A 12025-nucleotide genomic window follows, 5' to 3' on the forward strand; every position below is an offset into this window, starting at 1 on the left:
ATATGAACGAATCGTTCATCGTTCAGTCGCAGTTATCTGAATTGATAATGAATCACCAACCTATAGAGGTGCATTTTACTATATTCATACCTAAAGTACCTACGCATGCACATATTATTTTGTAATTATCTGGTAGAGTAAGTACTATGTATGTACATATCCGAAGACTCAGCTTTTCCTCCTCACCTACGAGCGTCAATAGACATACGGGAAGGACAAGGAATGTGTGTGAGGCTTTTCATTCGACCTTAAAAACTTACTTCTCACATGCTCATCCAGATATATGTGAGGGCGCATACAAAAAGGTACCTTATGGCCAAAAAACTCGATTTTTGAAGAATCCCTAGGAAAATTGGGCGAAGAAGAAAAAAATAAATTTTTTGGCCATAAGGTACCTTTTCGTATGCGCCCTCGGTGTATTAGAAATATGAATTATTTTTTTTTGACAATCTGTATCTATTGCTGGAGCTGGACTGAATACTTATAGGTACCTAATCATAAGAACGAATTTTCTAACCACACCAGAAAAATTATGAATCTGACAATCCGAAGTCTGAGTATAAGTGTGATGGGAGGATTCGTTCTTTTGACTGGCGCAATTCCCCATACACATATTTTTTTATGTGGCGCAATTCCGGGTATGCCTAATTGGTAATACCTATTTTTGGAAAGCTACCTACTCTCAAAATGTCGCTGGAGGCTCCAGAACGGCTTGAACCGCCATCAATCCACTCAGCAGGTTGAAATTAGGGTGTAAAGTAAATATTAGCTTTTTAACTACGTTTGATAAAATTTCATAGAAATATTATTAACCTTTGAAAATCTGCTGGAGGCTCCAGAACTGCTCAAAACAGTTGGAAACCATTTCCAATAAATTTTTGGGGTTCGAAAATGGAGTAGTTACATTGCAAATCTGTGCGTTTCAAGTCAACTTTTTCCGTTTTTTTCTTTTATATTTTTGGGCTAAAATTTGGTTTTCTAAAATGCATCAAAAATTGAAAAACGCACTTCAGCTCCTGAAATGTTGGCTAAGAGTATATTTTTACATGCTCTTTCGATTTAGCCATTCAAGTCGACTCATTTCCCTCGCAGAGTGAAAAATTAAATTTACTTCTATGAAGATGTGAGTAAGCAAATGAAAAAACATGAATAGTTCCTTACCTATCTTTTTTGTATATCTTTTGGTCATAATTTATTGAGTTTAGAAGTTGCCATCAGATGCAGTTTTCATTTGCAACAGGTATAGCAATTTTTTTCTGGGTTTTCCCGGAAAAATTTTCGGAGCAGTTGTAATGAGAAAAAAAATCAAAATCTCATTCTTGAAAATTTTGAAATTTGACGTAAATTTAAAGTTATTTGCTTGATTTATTAGAATTTTTCCTCTCACCAGCTTTCAGATACGGTTCGACATCCTCTGGCGTGATAACTTTATTGGAATTATTATTACTGGGGTGAGGAGTTGCCAGATTTGGAGCAAGTTTTCAGATAGGCGAATTGCCAACGGTGAGTCGGAAGGCTGCTGAGTGACTGCTGAAGCAAATGCCGGAGGAAGTGAACGATTTATTACTTCACCTACCCAAGAAATGGTGCTCATGGGAAATGTTTGAATGTGTAAATGAGCGAGGAAATGCTTGTCTAAAAGCACCAGCTATACACAGTCTAGGCCCTTGCTAAAAAGAAGTGCGTTTGTTCTAGATTTTTTTGATAAAATAAAATGAAAATACTGTCTTCCTTTTCCGAAAGTATTTTCAATTCCTTCGTCAGAGGTCTTCTGCTCATCAGATTTTGTTCTAGGATGTCTACATCGATCTTAATGTCGTTCTTGTTTAATTCATCGCTTAAAGGCGAGTTGGTAGAATGTTCTTGAGAAGATTTATAATCTGAGTTGTTCTCAACTTCCGCCATGTATTCTCTTTGTGATTCATCGAGTGCTACATGTAAATTATCAATTTCTTCTTGTAGCTGCTGGTTGTGAGAATGAGGGGGGCTGAGTCCATTTCGCATTTCGCATCGAATAAATCTTTGTGTGTAAGAGATTGGCCCTCGAGAGCTTTCAGATTGGTATTTGCACGGAAGGTTGGTACCATTGGGAAACTTCAGGGTAGAAAGTTTCAGACCCCATAGCTTCAATTATTTTCTAAGCTACATGTGAACCAATTTTTTTCAGATTTTTTAGTACGTATGTTGTAAACATCTATGTATGTATTAAGAGGTAGCCCCCCCCCAAATTTTCAACCTCCTCCTTTTATATTTATCCCATAAAATAGTGGTTTTTAACTTATTTTATGCTTTTTAACCATGAAGATTGCGAAGTACAATATTTTAGAAACATGTTTCATGGATGTATTTTTGATCTCTAAACATCATATTACTTACATTCCTATATTTTTTTCCCCGAATAGAAATGTTTGCTTTGGTTCGCCGTGCCGAAAAATAGGGAAATTTGAGACAAATAACTACAATTAATGAATAGGGTGCGGTTTCCTCACGATTCGATACCGATGAGCACAAATATGACGTCCGATTTTCTCCTTGAACTCCCCACTCTCATCACAATTTTTGTGAAGGCACCATCAAATAATCTCAAGCGATAAGAAAATGAGTTACTTATGCATTTATTATGATTTTTAGGAGTCAAAAATACATCCAAAAAACGTGTTTCTAAAATTTTATGTGCATCGTAATCTTCATGGTGAATAAGCATAAAATAAGTTGAAAAGTAAAAAATAGGATTAGGTACAGGGGGTTGAAAAAACAATTTTTATTTCAATTTTAGAAAGGGGGATTTATATCTCTCATGAGCCTATTTATAACCTTTTGAAAATCTGTTGAAGGCTTCAGAACTGCTTAGAACAGTTGGAATAAACCATTCCGAAAGATTTTGGAGGTCGTAAATAGCTGAGTACATTACAAATTTCAGCTTTCTATGATCGTTTAGTAATATTGATTTTATCCTCATTTTTGGCCCGAAAATTGATTTTCAAGACTTCACCATAAATGCAAAAAATGTACTTAACTACTCTGACACCTAAAAGTTTATTTTTGGACTGAATTTAATTTTCTAAAATCACCAAAAAAACGAAAAACGTATTTCAGCTTCTGAAATTTTGACTAGTGATGTATTTTTGCATCCCATTTGGTTTAGCTTCGTTCGGTTCAGAAATTGCCATTTAAGTCGACTTATTTCCCTCGCAGGAGTGAAAAATTGAATTTATGTTGATGTATGTAATTAAATAACACTAGGCAACAATTTTTGACCTTTTTTTTGTTTTCGGGTTGAAAATGGGCTTAATCGATAGTTTAGACCATAAAACAAAAAACAGAGTGGGGTTTTTCAATTTGAGTTGTTTTTGTGGTCAGGAGAGATGATCAAAGTTGCAAAAATGGCCGTTTTTGCCCTATTTCACGAGTCTGTGGCGACATCAGTATCATGTTTCAAAAAAAAACAAGGTCATATTCAGATTCTACGCACTTTTTTAAGAAAACATCTTTACCGGATTTTTGATTTTCGAACATTCAAGCGCATACGGAAGATTTTTGTTTGTAACATATTTTAAAACTCGGAGCGCGCGACGCTGGCGTTACTCCACGATGTAATCGTGGCGCGGAACCGTGTTCGCGCGGGCGAGGTTCTCCTGCAGTAAAAATTTCGTGTTACAAACGAAAATCTTCCGTATGCGCTTGAATGTTCGAAAATCAAAAATCTGGTAAAGATGTTTACTTAAAAAAGTGCGTAGAATCCGAATATGACCTTGGTTTTTTTGGAAACATGATACTGATGTCGCCACAGACTCGTGAAATAGGGCAAAAACGGCCATTTTTGCAACTTTGATCATCTCTCCTGACTACAAAAACAACTCAAATTGAAAAACCTCACTCTGTTTTTCGTTTTAGGGTCTAAACTATCGATTAAGCCCATTTTCGACCCGAAAACAAATATGCCGTTGCCTAGTGTAATAAAACATGAATAGTTCCTTACCCTTTGTGAACAACTATAATACAAAAGTATACAAATCGGGATAACGTGTTCTGGTCAAGTGGTTTAGATTTAAGAGCAAAAAGCTGACCACCAAAAAATGATCTTCCTCCACCATTCTCAAACTTAAAACACGAACTTCATTCGAGAATCTCTCGAAGACCTGCCCAATGCCCACTCTTCCCTTACTCTGTTTCCGAATACCTACTCGTGGACTCATCACATCGATAATTTACAACGAAAAATCTCGTTAGCCGATAAATTAATAATTCATCGTGTATTCTTTCTTATACCTACGACTATATAACCGGATTTTTCAGCATTTCGCGAATTTAAGTACACCTACCCTTTCTCCTCTCACCTACTCTTCTTGCTTTGGAAAAAATTATCTACTACGTTTTCGATCGTATGCTGTCTTGGCAACTCCTCGGGGACCCCGCTTTAACAAATTTTTTAACGAGCAAACTTAGCCGGAATAAATTTTCAATGAAGCAGGCTCGTTAATTTTTCACATCTGGCAAATTTTTTCCTCGTGGTGAAATTTTCGTCGACGAAAATTCCGCTTTTGTTGTATTGTTTTAAAGAAGACGAAGAAAAAAAACAGAATGAAAAAAAAATTCTTTATTTCGCGTATTGTCTTGACATCTGTAAAAATTATTATCTTTCTACTGCAATGTATAATACAGGCTATAAGCAAAGCAAAACTATGTAGTATACACAATCGCCTCGTCGACAATTTTTTTTCTTTCATCGTTTATTACCAAATACGTTTAAAAATTCCAATAATATTCGTGTATTTATTGAGGCTGTATATTCGTCGTTACACCGTACGTAAGTAAAAACGTATATATCATTTATCCTATATAGATATTTTTTTCCTCTCTCGTCAAACGTATCCAGAGGAGAAGTTTTAGTATAGTTTTATACCCGGAGACTTATAAACGTTGAACTTTCGATAACAATAAAACATTTCTATAAAATCTGCTTTATTTCTATATCTTTTTCAGCTTTTTCGCAACAGGGGGCTGAAAGACGAAAAAGCTAAAAAAGTGATTTTTTTCCTTCTCTCTTCATCGTCAAACTCGAAAAAGGTTTTAAACAACAGAAAGTTTTTTCTTCGGTGTTTTTTTTTTTTACACATACCCACACACAAATGCTGCACAGGACGAAGACGATACGTTTGTGAGAAGAAACGAAACAGTTGCGGCGTTTTCTCTCGTTGCAAAGCCATAAATACCTCAAAAACGTTCGCGTTAATAAAACAGCATAAACGATTCGCCGTAAATAGCGCGTGTTTTACGGACCACTACAAACAATGTCGGCCACTATAGGCAGAGTAATAAGAACTTTACGAATTTTCTCAAACACCACGTCAAATGGAGGGAAAAAAACTACGTGGAACCCTCCAGAGCATCGCGAGGATATCTACAACGAAAAAATAGTATAACAAAGAAAATGGTTTTAGGTTTTTTTCTCCTCTTCTTCTTGCCCCTATCGCACTCTTTGGCAAACTTCACGTCGCCATATCGCAAAGCGCGCAAATGTCCGCAAAAGTATTAAAAAACTCGCGAATACGTTGAAAACTCAAAGCACACGACGGATTAACCTTCGCAGATGAAAAAAAATTTCCAACGAAATTAATTTTTTTTTTCGCTCCAACGATGAGGCAGGGTGTGTTGTCAGTGTCGGGGTGTAGTAATTCAACCGGAGCTCGAGCCTACGAACAGAAACTCGAACTAAACAACTGTAATTATAATTAGCTTTGTCGACTCTCTCTCATACACACAGTGAGATTTCGACGCAAGAAATTATTCAATTATACAAGGTGTTCCGTAACGGAATAACTTCCTTCCATTTGTACGTAATATGTATGCAGCTAGCAGACTCTTGCGTTCTCTTTGAGTAAACGAGAACGAGATATAGCGAGATGGCGTAAATTAATCACGTATTACATATTTGTGTGTATATTTTGTATATGTACGAAAGGCTCGTGTAATACGAGCCGCGTGTGTATAATTTATTACGGATTAATTTACCTACCCATCTCGGGTGTATTTAAAGAATTATCAAGTTTCAAAAGTTGCCTAATATCGTACCTTTTTCCACTGCACCGTCCAAGTGGGACGAAGATGATAAATAACGTTTGACTGGTGTTGGTTTTTTAATGCGGAGGTGAGGGTGGATTTTCTCATGTATGGGGATGTGCTCGCGAGGGTGTTATTTTTTGATGTATCTGGTTCAGATTTCAATGAAAAATGGGTTTCGAAGAAAGTGAGCAGGATTTGAAAATCTCCATTATTAAAGTTTCAGATGTTTTAGTTGTTATATTTTTTCCCAGGTTTTTAACGATGGAATTTTCGCGTAAGTTAGCTCAAATTACTACTTTTTTTTCTGCGAGTTGTTCTAAGGCAAATCTGCTGATTAATATGAGAGGTGCGAGGATTGGAGGTCGTAGCGCGTTCTAGACGTGTTCTAGTCATAATTGAAATTTAAAAAAATGTAAGAATTGAAAAGTAGTCAATGAGCAAACAGAACAGCAAAATCCCTCTGGCAATCAAGTTCTGAGTTGGTTCAATTTGTACTCACAAATCAGACGACGCGGACGTTTTGGATGAGCGATTTCGATGCAACTTGAAATCTCACCAGGTCTGCACGATTCCTACAAAGTACTAATGCGACCCTCAATTTTTGGTGAATCATTCATGAACGAATTGATCAATTTTTTGAAAGAACCATTCGCCAACGAATCGATCGATTCTTTAATTTATGAATCAATTCGTTCACGAATGATTCATAGAAAATAATTGAATTCGTTCGTGAATGATTCACCAAAAATTGAGTAAATTAGTCAATTCGTTCGCGAACGAGTCACATATACGAACCAATTTGTTCGCGAATAATTCACTAAAAATTATTCAATTCGTTCGCGAATGATTCGCCAGAAATCAGGTAGATGAATCGATTCGTTCGCGAATGGTTCACCAAAAATCAAGTAGATGAATCGATTCGTTCGCGAATGATTCACTTTGTACGAATCAATTCGTTCGCGAATGAGTCACTTATATGAATCAATTTGTTCGCGAGTTGCCAATTCCTCCTCCGAAAATATGGCCTCCATGGCCTCGTTTACAAACTTCGTCAAACTAATTTTGGAACATTTTCTCCAAACCTGTGAAAGAACATTTTTTTTAAATCTAACAAGGGAACCTCTTGAGGTATCCTACTCGAACGGGACCGCAATTTTTGGAAAGAGCGTAGTCCAAAACCCCTAAAACCAAGTTTTCAGCTGCCCAAATTCATTTTTCGATTTTTGGCGAATTTTTGAAAATTCAAAATTGACTGTTTTTGGCGATTTATGCTCTTTTTTTTTAAAGTACGTACTTGATCAATAAAAATGGTCAAAATAAGTCCCAAAACTAATATTAATTACCCAAATCCAAATTTCACCATTTCCAGCCATGTTTGGAGCCTCCAGCGCGATTTTTCAATTTCTCCAGAATTTCAAATTTGCTCCAGAAGGCGTGAAATATGAAGTTGGACAGCTAAAAATCGAGTTGTATATTACACTCGACCTGCTTAACGAGTTTATCTACATTTGAGACAATTTTGGGAGTGACACCAAAAAATCCAAAAAAAATCAAAACTTTCCCGTTTGTGTGGAAATTTTTGAAATTCACGCGAATCGCTGTATTTTGTCTGTAACCAACCTTCCAAATCCAAATTTCACAATTTCCAGTCATTCTGGAGCCTCCAGCGCGATCGAGTATAACACACAAGTCGATTTTTAGCTGCCCAACCGCAAATTCACGCCTTCTGGAGAAAATTCAAAATTCTGGACAAATTGAAAAATCGCGCCGGAGGCTTCAGAATGGCCGGGAATTATGAAATTTGGATTTGGGGGGTTAGCTACGGACAAAATACAGCGATTCGCGTAAATTTCAAAAATTTCCTCACCAACGGTTATATTTTGATTTTTTAATTTTGAAAAAACTGTTCAAAAAACCATCTCTTGAGGTGTCACTTCCAAAATCGACTCAAATGTAGAAAAACTCGTTAAACAGATCAAGTATAATACACAAGTCGATTTTTAGCTGCCCTAATGCATATTCACGCCTTCTGGAGCAAATTCAAAATTCTAAACAAATTGAAAAATCGTGCTGGAGGCTCCAGAATGGCTGGAAATTGTGAAATTTGGATTTGGAGGGTTAGTTAGGTACTTACTGAATCGTCAGTTGGGTATGAAGCACTTGTCTTGCGACTCTCATCAAAGATGGTTTCAGGAGTACTTGTCTTAAGACTCTCATCAACGATAGTTTCAGGAGTACTTGTCTTGAGACTGCCACCTTCAGGTTCGTGGGATGGCGATAAAGGTTGCTGAAGTAACAAAGATGACTCGATGATGTCGATGGACGATTCTTGAGAGCTTTTTCCCTTCATTGATGGCAATGATAGCGTCGTCTTTCTTAAGCACGTTTGATGGTGTTCATTGATTCAACTGCATGTTTTTACGTGTCTGTTTTTTTATAATCTTTCATCTCTGCACCATGTTTATTCTTGTTATTGACATCAGCGTTATTTTCATTTGTTGTCGATGACGACTATAATTTAAAGAAAAATTATTTAAGTTTAAAAACTACATTATGTGTACATGATTTATTTGGGTCCCTGTATAAAAATCAGTTTTAAAGGGGGGAAATTTGATACATATATCCAAATGGTAAGGTTTTTTTTGATTATCAACTTTAAATGTTTACACCTTGCATAAGATCAGTTTAAATACAAGTTTGATAAGTATTGTTGGGGGGATTGATCACTTTACCCTCCCTGGGAACCCTCTATGTCCTAAGTCCTAAGAGGGTACCACGAGATTCGGGGTCTGGACAGGCCTTGGCCTTATGTAATCACCCAACCAATGTACAATCCTACCAACACACCAATAAAGAGACACAAGTACTGTTTATACATATGTATATATATAGTGTATTGCCAGTAGTGCACAAGTGTCAGCTGTCATACAGCTGACTGATACAACTTATGAAGTTATTCTGCTGAGCGTTGGTTTAAAGAGCACGCACCCAGCGTAAAAGGTGCTACATCTTATGAAAGGTAAAACCAACAGCCAAGAGGCAGACATCCGCGGCTCGGGCTACCTTTGAGTGGAACTAATCCACCAGAGGGCACTGATACCGTCAGTGTAGCCAGAGACTGGGCATAAGTTCACATCTAGGTGGGTAACTTGGAGTCCCTACTCCCTAGTCCCCACTACAGTATATCCAGAATGGTTTAATTTTTTTGAATGTCCAGTGTGAAATCAGTTTACATCCAAGGAATTTTGAATAAAAAATTGCCAAGTTGCCTTGATGTAGGTAAAATGCTAATCTTGCCCTCATAATATGTGTATAGGTGCACCACTATACCTACATGACAGATAAGTGCTAGATGGAATTTGAACATATTAATTTTGATAATTGAAAGAACAAGGTTTTTGTTATGGGAAGAATTTGATATTTTTGGCTTTACTCGCAGCTGACGAATTTAGCACTGTTTTATGCCAGATTGAAGCTATCATGAATTCAAGGCCATTGACCCCGATTAAGAGCTCGTCACCGGACCAGGACGTGCTTACACCCGGTCATTTCATCATTGGCTGCCCTTTAGTGACTATCCCTGACGACATCACTGAAAACAAGACGATCCGCTATGCTCAACGTTGGGATCTCACGACCGAGTTGAGAAATACGTTTTGACGCAGATGGTCCGAAGAATACCTCACCTCCCTTAAGAAACGTCATAAGTGGACGGATCCGGCTCGCTCCTATCAGATTGACGATATTGTACTGATTCAGGAGAACACCTTGCCTCTTACCTGGCCACTGGCTTGGGTCATTCAACTTCACCCTGGCTCTGATGGTATAATTCGTGTCATTGACCTACGCATGCGAAATGGGGCAACGCTCCGCCAACCTGTGGCAAAGTTGATTCCCCTAATGGACGCAGACGAAGTTTCGACGCCATAAAAGACGTCAACGGCGGCGGAAAGTCAACAGTAATTACGTCATTCTCGTAATTACTGTCGTTTTTACCAATGGCTATGTGTCAAGCAATTGGCACGATGTTAATCTTTTCCCCTCTGATGTTAATTCTCCCCCCTCCCTCCCTCCCTCCCTCCCTCCCTCCCTCCCTCCCTATATCGTTTGTATCCCGCTTATCCGGCGTGATTTATTCGTTTTTAACACTCACGTTGTTTACTTCGTTGTAAAAAAAAATAAACACTTACCCAATCTGCAAATCTGCGTCTGATAATCTCCTCGCCGACTTTCGCCTCTGCCCTAGGGCTCACTTGCCGTATGGCTTCACCTAAAAAAAATATATATATTAATTAACATGTTTTATTTTATTTTTTTAAATATCTAGGTACATAATACATATACGTAACTTACTTCCAGCCACGTTGCATTTGTACTTTAAGAACTCTTCCTTGAGTTTTTTCAATTCTAGGCTGATTTTTTCCTTTTCAGCAATGGCTTCTTCTCGCTGTTTCTTGAAGAGTTCATTTTCTTTAATGATATCCGCCCTGGAGTGTTTTGACTCTGTACCTAGAACAGGTAATTAAATACGAATTCTCAATGAAGAACAAAAACTTGAAATTTAAAACGCTAAAATTATGAAGAAATTCTTGAATTCATATTTTTTGGAAGTAGACGTTCAGCTAATGGATTACGTAGGTAATGATTGAATACTATACTTACAATTGATTATTCAAATCGACGTCATCTTTGTGGATTATTTGAATACCCAGCTTTTTGTCTCCAACAGTCCGTACAATCGAGAGCAGAAAATATTGCTCGAGCGGAGCGAGGGCGAAAATTTTGAGGAATTTTGTTCAAAAAATAGTGGTTTTTAACAATTTTAAACACAATTTCTGCCAAAAACTGAAATGAATTTGAGAAAAAATACATTTATTTTCAGGAAAAATGCATTACTTTACGTTATATACATTACCGAGAATTTCAATGCATTACTTTTACATAACTTAGATTACCTGTTAAGGCGGCACTCTGTTCATGTGCCTACACAGTACACCTACACACCATTAATAATTGTAGTACAAAAAATCAGGGATGCGATGATACCGTATCGATACTTTTTTACCTTAAAAGGTGGCTGAAATGCCAGAACTTTCATAGAAAAAAAAATCCAAAAGCTCAGTATCAAGTTGAGATCACATAATATTAAACGTTCATAAGCTTTGAATCAAAGGTTCATGAACTTTAAATCGACGTTCTCTAATTTCCTCAAAAGTTTTCCCAGAAATTTTTACTTCATCCACGAACTAATGGACGTTATCCAAATCGAGTAGAACTTTGTGGATCATAATTATGTATACTCGCATGTAGTATGCACAAATTCCGCGCTTGTGATTTTCACGCCATAAGGCATTCATAAAAATTCATACACCTGACCATCGATTTGAAATGATGTAAATTGACGTGATTCTTCGTCCAGAACCAACTGCCAGAATCCCGCAGTAAAATCTAATGTGAGAAAAAATTCATCATCTCCATGATCAAAAATAATGCTTTCACAATCAGCGTAGTGCTGGAGGCGAATACGCATCATATTTCAAACTTGTACGAAGTTTGCATAGACATACTCCCACCGGCTGATGAGAAGTCGGAAGAAAAATACAAAAATACTTACAAAAAATAGTATACTTAAGGCATTCATAAAAATTCATAGACCTGACCATCGATTTGAAATGATGTAAATTGACGTGATTCTTCGTCCAGAACCAACTGCCAGAATCCCGCAGTAAAATCTAAAGTGGGAAAAAATTCATCATCTCCACGATCAAAAATAATGCTTTCACAATCAGCGTAGTGCTGGAGGCGAATACGCATCATATTTCAAACTTGTACGAAGTTTGCATAGACATACTCCCAGCGGCTGATGAGAAGTCGGAAGAAAAATACAAAAATACTTACAAAAAATTGTATAAGGCATTCATAAAAATTCATAAACCTGACCATCGATTTGAAATGATGTAAA

General features: G+C 37.0%; 1 protein-coding gene across 5 annotated transcripts in view; it reads left to right on the forward strand.

The window, feature by feature from the left end:
- Positions 1-12025, forward strand: part of Oct-TyrR (Octopamine-Tyramine receptor) — a 769263-nt gene that overhangs the window by 401445 nt on the left and 355793 nt on the right. The window contains exon 3 of one of the 5 annotated variants that reach the window (XM_065370690.1): positions 10495-10581. The exons of the other annotated variants lie outside the window; for them this stretch is intronic. The gene's annotated coding sequence lies outside the window, so the exon portion shown is untranslated. The remainder of the gene's footprint in view (positions 1-10494; positions 10582-12025) is intronic. 5 annotated transcript variants of the gene reach the window in all.

The sequence above is a fragment of the Planococcus citri genome, chromosome 1 (assembly GCF_950023065.1).
Source record: "Planococcus citri chromosome 1, ihPlaCitr1.1, whole genome shotgun sequence".
In the NCBI taxonomy this organism is placed as follows: Eukaryota; Metazoa; Arthropoda; class Insecta; order Hemiptera; family Pseudococcidae; genus Planococcus; species Planococcus citri.